A 12,724-nucleotide genomic window follows, 5' to 3' on the forward strand; every position below is an offset into this window, starting at 1 on the left:
ATATATATATATATATATATATATAAAACATTAAATAAAAAGCTTAATTCAACTGAAAAGAAAGAGAGCATGTTAAGAGAGATAGAGGGAAGATTCAGAGAGGTAGAGGAAAAAATGGAAAGAGAAATAAAAACAATAAAGGAAAGTCATGAGAAAAAAGTTAACAGCTTGAAAAGCCAAATGGTAAAGGAGATACAAAAGCTCTCCAGAGAAAAGAATTGCCTAAGAATTAGGATTGAACAAATGGAAGCTAGTGACTTTATGAGAATCTAAGACACAATAATTCAAATCCAAATGAATTTTAAAAAAATTATATATATATATATACACACACACACACACACACACACACACACACACACACACATATATATATATATATATATGGTAATATGTAATACCTCTTTGGAAAAATAGCTGACCTGGAAAATAGATACAGGAGAGATAAGTTGAAAATCATTGGACTACCTGAAAACCATGATTAAAAAAAGAGCCTAGACATCAACTTCCAAGAAATTGTCAGGGAAATTTGCCTTGATATTCTAGAAGCAGAAGGTAGAAGAGAAATTGAAAGAATCCTCTGATCACCTCCAGAAAGAGATCCCAAAAGCAAAACTTCCAGGAATATTATACCTAATTTTAGAGATCCCAGGTCAATGAGAAAATATAGAAAGCAGCTAGAAAAAAGGAATTCAAGTAGCCACAGTCAGGATAATGCAATATCTAGAACCATCTACATTAAAGGTCCAGGGCTGGTGCTTTGTCCACTGTGTCACCTTGCTGACCCATGATGAAATCTTTAAAATAATGTTATAGGGCAAGAGGAATGCACCAGAAGAAAGTGAAGGGAGAGATGTTGGGGTATAAAGTAGATCACATAAAAGAAATAAGAAAAAAACATGGAGTGGAGGGAAAGATGGGGAAGGAGCAGGGGAGTGAATGAGCCTTACTTTCATCAGAATTGGCTCAAAGGGGGAATAACATAAATACTCAAGTGGATATAATAATATATTTTTCCCTGAAGAAAAGTGTGAGGGGAAGGGGAAAAGTGGGGGAGAGGTGAAGGAAGGGAGGGCAGATAGGGGGAGGAGGCAATAAAAAGCAAAACAATTTTCAGGAGGGTTAGGGTGAAAGAAGAGAGAAAATGGAGTAAATATCAAGGGGAGGGAATAGGATGAAGGGTAAAACTGTTAGCAATAGTGAAACTGTGAAAGAAATGATAAGCAGGATATTATCAGAAGGATGTATGAAAAATGCAAACCAACAACAGAGAAAAAACTGATGGTATTTGAATACAAATTGTAGTATAATATTATTTGTTAGTTCCTATTTCTAAAGTTATTGTGTCTATTTTCTTTCACAACTTGACTAATGAATGTGAAGATGTTTGGCATAACTTCACATGTATGACTTATATTGAATTGTTTGATTCCTTAGGGAGGAGGATTGAGGAGGGAGGGAGGAAGAAAATGTAGAACACAAAATTTTAAAAAATCAATGTGGGGTCAGCTAGGTGGTGCAGTGGATAGAGCACCAGCCCTGGAGTCAAGAGGACCTGAGTTCAAATCCAGCTTCAGACACTTAACACTTACTATCTGTGTGACCCTAGGCAAGTCATTTAACCCTAATTGCCTCACCAAAAAAAAAAATCAATGTGAAAATTTTCTTTTTCTTTTTTACATGTAACTTGGGGCAAAATTCTAAATAAGTAAATAAATTTAAATTCTAAAAAAAAAAAGAATGTAAATTCCTTAATATCTATGAATTTTTGAGAATGAGTCATTACCCAGTTGAGAAATGGTCAAAGTGTATGAACAAGCAGTTTTTCAATTAAGAAATTAAAACATTTTATGTCATAGGAAAATGCTCTAAACCATTATTGAATAAAGAATTGCAGATTAAAACAACCTTGAGATATCCTTCTACAAGTTCCAGAGTGACTAAAGTGATAGAGTGGAAAAGTGACAAATATTGTAGAGGATATGGAAAAATTGGGACACTGATTCATTGCTGGTGGAATTGTGAACTTATCCAATCATTTTGCAGAGTAATCTAGAATTATGCCCAAGTAGTTATTAAACAACCTATAGACTTTATTTGTTTGTTTGGTTTTTTGTGGGGCAATGAGGATTAAGTGACTTACCCAAGGTCACACAGCAAGTAAGTGTCAAGTGGCCAGATTTGAACTCAAGTTGTCCTGAATCCAGGGCTGGTGCTTTATTCACTATGCCACCTAGCTGCCTCCTACCTATAGGCTTTGACCCAGAAATACTACTACTTGGTCTATTTCCAAAGATGATTAGGGGAAAAGGAAAATAACCTATTTGTTCTAGGATATTAATAGTAGCCCTTTGTGGTGGCAAAAAAACTGAAAATTACAGAGATGCCCATTACTTGGAGACTGGCTGAACAAGTTGTGGTATATGATTGTGATGACATACTATTCTACTATAAGAAATGATGAGCTTGATGATTTTAGGAAACCATGCGAAGACGCATTAAATAATGAAGCGTGAAATGAGCAGAACCAGGAGAACATTATATACAATAATGGCAATATTATTTTTTGTTTGTTTTTTTGGTTGGGCAATGAGGGTTAAGTGACTTGCCCAAGGTCACACAGCTAGTAAGTGTCAAGTGTCTGAGGCTGTATTTGAACTCAGGTACTCCTGAATCCAGGGCCAGTGCTCTATCCACTGCACCACCTAGCTGGCCCCTAGCAATATTATTTTAAGAATGTATTTGAACCGAAGGGGGCGGGGCCATGATAGCAGAGGAAAGACATTAAATATACAGAGCTTCTGACATAATTACTCCCCAAACAGCAATAAAACAAGGCCTGGAGTGGCAAAATGCACACGAAGACAGCTGAAATTATTTTCCAGATTAAAGGGAGTCATACTGGGTGGCGAGCAGAATCAAACCCCGAGATTTCACTGACAGGTCCCAAACACATTGAGCAAAGGGAACTTACTCCCAGCCTCTGAATTAGCAACAGCACCAGCATCTTCTGGACTAAGCATAACTTCAGGTAAGAGAGCTGAATGGCTGGCTCCAAGGGTGGAAAATACAGAGGTGTCTGTGAAACCTGAGGAAGAATTCAGATATCCCACCCCAGCAGGGAACCAGGAAGAAATCTTGAGTGGTGGGAGTACCAGGTGGGTGAGGGGTACAGACTTGTCAAAGCTAAAAACTACCATAGCACTCTGCTGGCTAGTTAACTAGCAAGCTGGCTTGAGGTTACCTTTACATCAGAGAACAGGCCAGGCAAGAGAAAAACCTGCCCTCCATCAAAGCGAAACACCTGGGACCCTCTAAAGCTTGGGACAGTATAGCTAGGAAGTAGGTCCCCACAGGAAGAGGGAGTTAAAAGTCAAGTAAAAAACAGAAAGATGAGCAAGCAAAGAAAGTTGAGAATAATAGAAAATTTCTTTAGCAATAAGGAAGATCAAGGTATATCCTCAGAAGAGGATAACACCCTCATGGCTCCTACATCCAAAGCTTCCAAGAAAAATATGAATTGGTCTCAGATCATGTAAGTTCTCAAAAGGGACTTTAAAGAGAAAGTAGGAGAGATAGAAGGAAGATTTAGAGAGGTGGAGGAATAAATGGAAAGAGAAATGAGAGCACTGAAGGAGAGCTATGAGAAAAAAATTAACAGATTGAAAAGCCAAATGGAAAAGGAGATAAAAAAGCTGTCCGATGAAAATTATTGCCTAAGAACTAGGATTGAACAAATGGAAGCGAATGACCTTATAAGAAACCAAGACACAGTAAAGCAAATCCAAATGAATAAAAAATAAAGGGCAATATGAAATATCTCCTTGGAAAAACAAGTGACCTGGAAAAAAAGATCCAGGAGAGATAATTTAAAAATCATTGGACTACCTGAAAACCATGACCAAAGTAAGAGTTTTGACAGCATCTTCCAAGATATTGTTAGGGAAAATTGCCTTCACATTCTAGAAGCAGAAGGCAAAATAGAAATGGAAAGAATCCACTGACCACCTCCTGAAGGAGATCTCAAAAGGAAAACCTCCAGGAATATTATAGCCAAATTCCAGAACTCCCAGGTCAAGGAGAAAATATTGCAAGCAGCTAGAAAAAAAGGAACTAAAATACTGAGGAGATCCAATAAGAATAAAAGATCTAGCAGCATCTACATTAAAGAACTGGAGGGCATGGAATATTATATTCCAGAGGGAAAGGAACTGGGACTACAGCCAAGAAGCATGTACCTAGAAAAACTGAGTATAATCTTTCAGAGAAAAAATAGAATTTCAATGAATAAGAGGACTTTCAGGCATTTGTGATGAAAAGACCTAAACTGAATAGAAAATTTGACTTTCAAATACAAGACCCTGGAGAAGCATAAAAAGGTAAACAGGAAAAAGAATTCATGAGGAATATTAAACGATTAAATTCGTTACATTCCTACATGGGAAGAAAATTCTTTGAACTCATAAGATCTTTCTCAATAAGGAATTCACCAGAAGACACAGGTCTGAATTGAATATTGTGTGGGATAGGTGGACTTAAGTCAGTTCAGATTCTGAGGATGGGGTCTGGAAAGTACCCAGCCCCCAATCCCTGTTATTGTCAGATCATTCTGTTCATGTTTCATCCCATTGCTAAAAACAGGAATCATGTATTTTGCTTTGCTGACCCTGGTACCCCACCTCCCCGCCTACATTCCAAACCCCCAGTCCTTGTTATGAGTTATTTATGCCATTGCTACAACACACCTCACACGCCCCCCTTGTTCTATGACCAGGCAGGAAAAGCTTTCTCTTGCTAGTGCAGACTCCACCCAAATATTACCTCTCCTCTTTTGCATTCCTAAGCCCCAGATCCTGGTACCATCTCTCCCCTCTTGTCCCTTGCCCCTCCTTATCCAGTTGGAGTGGTTTCACCCTTCCCCCTCCTGTTGTTTCACCCTTTCCCCCCAGCTCTTGAACATAGCTGAGTGTGCATCCATACCCTGATCGCGAGCTGAATATGCATACTGGGTGAGATAGGATTAGATGTTAGATTGTGAGCTCATCCTATGCACAAGGGGATCCCCCCTCAAAATTTCTATAAAAACCCAACTCATGATCCCATCCATTGCATGGGTTCAACCATTCTCATGAGAATGTAATAAATTTGCCTCTGCTTGATTTGGTGGTCACCTTGAATTATTTGGGTAAACTGAGGCAATTTTGTTCCAAACGATATGAAGGGATGATATCTGTAAAGCATTTTGTGTTTTGTTCTTTGTGGGGCAAACAGGGTGGGGTGTCTTTTGTCTGGGGCTAGATGTGGGCTTTAGGCCTCCTGGGTCCAGGGCTGGTGCTTTGTCCACTGAGCCACCTAGCTAACCCATGATGACATCTGTAAAATAGGGTTGAGGGGTAAGAGGAATAGACTGGGGTGGAGGGAAGGGAGAGACAAACTGAGAAGAATTAGTTCATATGAAGAAAAAAGGTTATGGAGGGGAGGGGAAGAGGGAGAAGGAGTTGGGGAGTGAGTGAGTCTTACTATCATCAGAATTGGCTCAAAGAGAGAATAACATACATACTCAAGTGGGTATAGTAATATATTTTTGCTCTGAGAGAAAGTTGGAGGGGAGAGAGATAAGCAAGGTGGAGAAGAGCGGAAGGAAGGAAGGGTAGATTTGGGGAGAGAACAGTAAAAAACAAAACACTTTTGAGGAAGGTGAAGATGTTCTGCATTACTACACAAGTATGACATATTGAATTGCTTTATTTCATAGGGAGGGCTGAGAAGGGAGGAAGAAAAATTTACAACACAGAATTAGCTCAAAGACCTTAATCTCATCAGAGTGTGCTCAAGGAGGGGATAACATTCACACCTAATTGGGAAGAGTAATCTATTTAACCCTACAGAAAGTAGGAGGGGAAGAGTGAAAGAAGGGAGTGCAGAGCAGGGGAGGGGGCAGTCAGAACTAAAACACTTTTGAGGATGAATAGAGTAAATATCATGGGAAGGGACTAGGTTGGAGGGAAATCATGATTGAATATAATGGCAAAACATATAGTATCTACTTTGCTGGACTATTGTGAAGAAAATTCTTTATCAAGTTTAAGGTACTATATACAGGTTATGATAAACAGAATACTATCAGAAAAACCTGGAAAGACCTAAATGAACTGAAGCAGAGTGAAATGTACTGTATACAAAATTACAGAAATAGTTTAAGATGATCTGCTGGGAAGTGTGTGGATATTTTCACTAAGGCAATGATCCAATATAACCCTGAAGGACTTATGAAAATTGCAACCCATCTACAGAGAAAGAACTGATGGTATCTGAAAACAGATGGAAACCCATTTTTAATTTTTTTCTTTGACAATTCCTTAATCTGAAGTTTTGTTTTTAACTGTTTTCTCTCACAACCTAGCTAATGTGGGAATGTTTTCCATGACTACTCATGTATAACTTATATTGAATTGCTTGGTTTCTTGTGGGTGGGGGGTGGGAAGGGAGGGAAGAAGAGAAGTTGGAACATAAAGTTTTAAAAAATTGATGTCAAATATTTTTTTACATATATTTTGGAAAATAAAATTCTAAACAATCAAAAAAAGAATGTATTTGAACAAGTAAGATATTTTTTGAATTATGAATATCTAAATTAATCATAAAGGACATATGAATAAAGATATTATCTGTATCCAGAGAAAGAAATGATAAATAGAGGCATGCATAGATTAATTTTCCATATACATACCTATTTATATCTATTGGTAATCATCTCTAGAGGAGGAGTGAAGGAAAAAAAGAAAAAAAATTTACATGAAAATTTTGTTGTATATTTGAAAGAAATAGCAAATAGTAGAGATGCAGTTTTATATACAATTTTTATTGTACTATGTTATAGAAATGTTTGTTTTGTTACACAAATTTAAAAAAAAAAGAATGTACACTCCTCAAAGGGAAGGACTGTCTTCCTGCATATATGTATATTTGTGGTGCTTAGTACAGTGCCTGGCATAGAGTAATTGATTAATAAATGTTTATTGTTATTACAGCTATTAGTAGGCACATATGAGACCCGAATAAGGCATTTAAAGAATATTCAATTCTACTAGAAATCCACCAATTTCTTGTCTTTCCTGAAGGCAGTGGAGTAAAAAAAAAAGCCTTCCAAACCTAGAAGGCCCAAGTTTGTCAACAGGTGCTATTCAACAATTGTTAAGCAATCATCATTATCTTAGATGTTCTGAGTTAGGTGTCTTCAGTTTAGAATTTCTTTTGCCAATAGAATTGCCTAATGCTTTGAGGAAACTTACACACACACACACACACACACACACACACACACACACACACACACACACACACACACACACACACACACACACCCTCAGCAGCATGATACCCTATTTTGGAACATCTAGGTGTTGGACTTGGAGTCAGAAAGACTCATCTTCCTGAGTTCAAATCTGGCTTCAGACACTTACTAGGTATGTGACCCTGGACAAGTCTCAACACTGTTTGCCTAGTTTTCTCATGTGTAAAAGGAGCTTGAGAAAAAAATAGCAAACCATTCCAATATCTCTGACAAGAAAACCCTGCCTGGTATCATAAAGAGTTGGACATGACTGAAAAATGACTGCACAACATTAATAACAAACCCACCATATTTTACTGATCTTCACATGAGATCAATGGAGGATGAATTAATAGAAAGATTTCAGAAAAACCTATTTAATTTCTATCCATTGGATATCCTAATGTGAAAAGAGAATTTGAAATTTCTAATGTTTTTTATTCATAGCTACTCAACCCCCTGGAATAAGATATATGTAATCTCTAATTGTGCCTCTATCAAATATTCTGCTTCTAGCATTCTTTGAATCAGTCAGTTATTGCCATTTTCCTCCCAGCAAAAGGCAACCATGGCTGAGACACTGCCTCAGCTAATGGAAAAACCTAGACAGTGAATTTGGATAATTTACCTTCAAAATTCTTTCCAGTATGTTAATCATCAACTGAGTCACACAAGTCTGTGCTAGCATACTATGGGGCAGATGACACTCTTGTTTCTGGACACTGTTTTACTTGCATGGGTGGTGGGGAGGGGGGTTCTTAGTCATTAGTTATCTATTCACACTGAAGCACTCACTGATAGCAACTAGAGTAATTATAAATAAAGAACAGAACAATTTATGCATTCATAAAGAAACTGTTTTGTATTTCTCTTAGCACAAGAATGAATAAATTTCATAATGAATAAGGGACATTTTAATGTTTGTAAAATGCTTACATAAATTCATAGCTAAAATTTAATAGCAAGCATTTATGTAATGCTTTAAGTTTTGCAAAATGCTTTGCAAATACCTTCTTTTGTTTTCATAATAATTCTGGGAAGTAGGTGCTATTGTTAATCCCATTTTATAGTTAAAAACACAGGCCCGGAGAGATTAAGAGATTTGTCAATGTCACATAGCTAGAAAGTGTCTGAGGCCAGATTTGAATGTAGGTCAAACACTTGATACACTTTACCAACTAATTGCTTCAAAGTGACTCTCTGAACTAAGTACTATCATTATGGATATAATAATTATATTTGTTCAATAACATATACTGTATGTATTATATGATGTAATTTATACTAATTATAATTCTTTTATTGCCATTTTCCAAATGACAAATCTGAAGCTCAAAAAGGTTAAAGGATTTGCCAGTGATCACACTCGCAAATATTGGAAGTATGATTGAAATTTAGATGCCTCAATTCACTGTCCAAAACTCTCCATTATACCATGTATAATGTACCACAATATGTATTGATGACAGACCTTTTGAACAACTCTTTTGTAAGGGCAACTTTACATCTTAACCAGGACACAGATGGAAGTCCTATGAGAGTTCTTAAAAAAGAGTCAGTTTTTAAGTAAGTAACCATTGTCTGAAGAATGGCTAAGCAAATTGTTATATATGAGTGTAATTGAGTATAGTTCTACTGTAGGACATAATATATGTGAGAAAATAATTATTAATAATGGACTTTTTGGGGATGCAGGGATTCCCCCACTCTAGGGCTTGGCTCAGGAACCTTACCTGATCTCTTCCAAAACCAGAACAGAGTTGATAGAAATGATAGAAATGTAAATCAGACTCTGAGTAGAGATTAAGACCACACCTACCTGAAAGTCTTTGCTCTCAGAGGGTCTGTCTTTCACAAGATCCTGAGCTCAGCCCAGTACTGCTCATTTTGACATGGACCACCCACAGGTCCAGTCAACCAATATAATTGAATAATGCTAGGCCAATTAACTTTGATCAGTGTGTAAAGGCCATACCTTGTCTGGTCCACAAGAGGCTGCTGCTCTCTTGCACCAGACCAGCTGGACCTCTCCCTGGGCCCTCTCTCTGGTCCCCTTCCTGGGACTTTCCCCCCTTTAGGTAAAGTAGGACTTGAGGCCACGTGTTTTTACTCTGTGATCTCTCTGGCTCTCTGCTCTTCTTGACACACCTCTTCCTGATACTGACTTACTGTACACTTACCTTACCCTGGGGCTGGCTCTTCCCAGCCCCCCTCTTCCCCCTTCCTGGGATTTTATGCTGGGTTTACACGTGGTCAAATTAATAAGAAATGTTTGCTGCCAAAACTGGTGCAATAGCCTCTAATTTATAAGTAGCAATATACTAGAAACCCCAGCTAAGTTCCCCAATAACTTACAACAGAGACAGGCTTTTCTCCAATATTTTAAATGACACATATATAAGAACTCTAGGAAGACTTAACTGGAATGATAAAGATTAAAATAAGTAGAACCAAGAACACAATATAGATAATGACTAAAAACTATAAATGAAAGAACAAAACTGATACTTAATGCTATATAAACATATAGACCAAGCTTGACACTAAAGGACTGAGACAATTTGCCTTCCTCTCTTCTTTACATAGATGGGGAAACTATAGGTATAAAGTATTGTAATGCTATAAGAACTGATTTGTTGTTTGTTCTTGCTAATTTGATTTGTTTTTTCTATTTCTTTTTTTCTCTTTACCAGATGTTTATTTTCTCCAATTACATATAAAGATAGTTTTTAATTTTCACTTCTCTAAGGTTTTGAATTCCAAACTTTTCTCCCACCCTCCCTTCCTTCCCCCTCCTGAAGCCAGCAAGCAATATGATATAGGTTATATATTATAATAATATTAAACATATTTCTACATTAGTCATGTTGTAAGAGAAGAATAAGAACAAAAGGAAAAAAACAACAAAAGAAGAAACAACAACAACAAAATTAAAAACAAAATGCTTCAATCTGACTTCAGACTCCATTGTTCTTTTTCTGGATGTGGAGAGGATTTTCCAGAATGAATCTTTTGGAATTGTCTTTGATAATTGTATTACTGAGAAGAGCTACATCTATCACCATTGATTATCACACAGTGCCATTGATACTGTGTACAATTTTCTCTTGGTTCTGCTCATTTCACTCAGTGTCAATTCATGTAAGTCTTTCCAGGTTTTTCTAAAATTCATCTGTCTATCATTCATTACAGCACATTAATATTCCCTTATATTCATATGCTACAACTTGTTTAGCCATTCCCCAATTAATGGGTAACCCTTCAATTTCCAATTATTTGCTATCACAAAAGGAGAAGTTATAAATATTGTGTACAAATAGGTCCTTTTCCCTTTTTTTATGATTCCTTTGGGATATAGACCTAGTAGTAGTATTACTTGGTCAAAGGGTATGCAGAGTTGTATAGCTTTTTGCATATGGTTCCAAATTGCTCTCTACAATGGTTGGATGAGGGTCAAGCTCTCTCCAAGACCCCTCTAAAAACCTTCAAATAATGCCATATGACAATTCCTGGAGCACCAAACCCCACAAAAAGATAGGGTGAAATAATTTTCCTGCCAAAGACAAATTAGAAGGTTGACAGGAAAGGTTTGTTGTACTGCAGTGAGAGTGGGATGCAGCCCTATGCAGGCCATGTGAAAGCAAACCCAGCCCCAGCATAGACCCAGTCACGGCTACAGCAAACCAGGAGCAGCAGAAACTGCATCTAGAACTCAGCCCACAGAGGGTAAGGGGGTTGACAATTGGCCAGAAGGAGATTACAGAAGTCTCTTTGCTAGCACAGAGGAAGGACTCTGTTGTTTTGCCCATAATCAGATCTAGGTCACAGTCTTGGTGGTCCCAGGCTGGGGAGGAGCACAAGCACTCAAGAGCTTGAAGCCACAGTAGAGCAGAATTCTGTTCATAGCTCCAGGGCAAAAAAGAAGGCCTGTGATTGCTTGCCGACCAGAGCACAGGCCAGGACAGTAATAAATATACCTCTCCTTATATCATACTACCTTGGAAGAACTAAAAACTTACAAATTCCTAGAAGTATCTCTGAAAAGATCTGCACAAACCCCCTAAAGCTTGGGACCTGTAAGTAGGGCTCTGCCTTAACAAAGAGTAAAAGTCAAAAAATAGTCTGGGAAAATGAGCAAAAATAGAAACACACTGACCCTAGAAAGTTTCTATGGTGACAAAGAGGATCAAAATATACCATCAGAAGAAGGTAACAAAGTCAGAGCTCCTACATCCAAAACTTCCAAGAAAAATATGAATTGGTTTCAGGCTATAGAAGCGCTCAAAAAGGATTTCAAAAATAAAATGAGAGGTAGAGGAAAAATGAAAAGAGAAACAAGAGTGATGCAAGAAAATCAAGAAAAAAAAGTCAACAGCTAGATAAAGGAGACAGAAAAAATACTGAAGAAAATAACACCTTAAAATCCAGACTAGGCCAAATAGTATAAAAGAGGTAGAAAAAGCCAAAGAGGAAAAGAATGCCTTGAAAAGATTAATTAGATGAATGGAAAAGGAGGTACAATAGCTCTCTGAAGAAAACAGTTCCTTAAAAATTAGTATTGAGCAAATGGAAGCTAATCACTTTATGAGAAATCAAGAAACAATAAAGCAAAACCAAAAGAATGAAGAAAAAATAGAAAGCAATGTGAAATATCTCATTTGAAAAACAACTGACTTGGAAAATAGATCCAGGAGAGACAATTCAAAAATTATTGGACTACCTGAAAACCATGATAAGACAAAACAAAACAAAACAAAAACAAACAAACAAGCAAATCAAAATGAGCCTAGAAATCATCTTTCAAGAAATTGTTAGGAAAATTTGTCCTAATATTCTAGAACCAGAAGGTAAAATAGAAATTGAACAAATCCATCTCCTGAAAGAGATCCTGAAATTAAAACTCCCAGGAATACTGTAGTCAAATTCCAGAGCTCCCAGGTCAAGGAGAAAATATTGCAATTAAACTATTGTGGATCCACAGTCAGGATAACACAAGATTTAGCAGCTTCTATATTAAAGGATCAAAGGGCTTGGAATATAATATTCTAGAAAGCAAAGGAATTGGGATCACAACCAAGAATCACCTACCCAGCAAAACTGAGTATAATCCTTTAGGGGGAAAATGGGAATTCAATGAAAGAGAGAACTTTCAAGCTGAATAGAAAATTTGACTTTGAAATAGAAGACTCTAGAGAAACTTAAAAAGGTTAACAGAAAAAAAAATCATAAGGGGTACTAAATGGTTAAACTGTTTACATCGCTACATGGGAAGATGATACTTGTAACTCATAAGAACTTTCTCATTATTATGGCAGCTGGGTCGAGTATATTTAGACAGAGGGCACAAGGATGATTTGAATATGAAGGGATGACATCTTTAAAAAAATAAAA

At 37.0% G+C, this 12,724-nt stretch overlaps 1 pseudogene; it reads left to right on the plus strand.

The window, feature by feature from the left end:
- The first annotated feature begins 11,463 nt into the window (after positions 1-11,463).
- The window catches only part of LOC122747505, a 42,992-nt pseudogene continuing 41,731 nt past the window's right edge, over positions 11,464-12,724 (plus strand).

This window comes from Dromiciops gliroides, chromosome 3, assembly GCF_019393635.1.
Source record: "Dromiciops gliroides isolate mDroGli1 chromosome 3, mDroGli1.pri, whole genome shotgun sequence".
NCBI classification, from domain to species: Eukaryota; Metazoa; Chordata; class Mammalia; order Microbiotheria; family Microbiotheriidae; genus Dromiciops; species Dromiciops gliroides.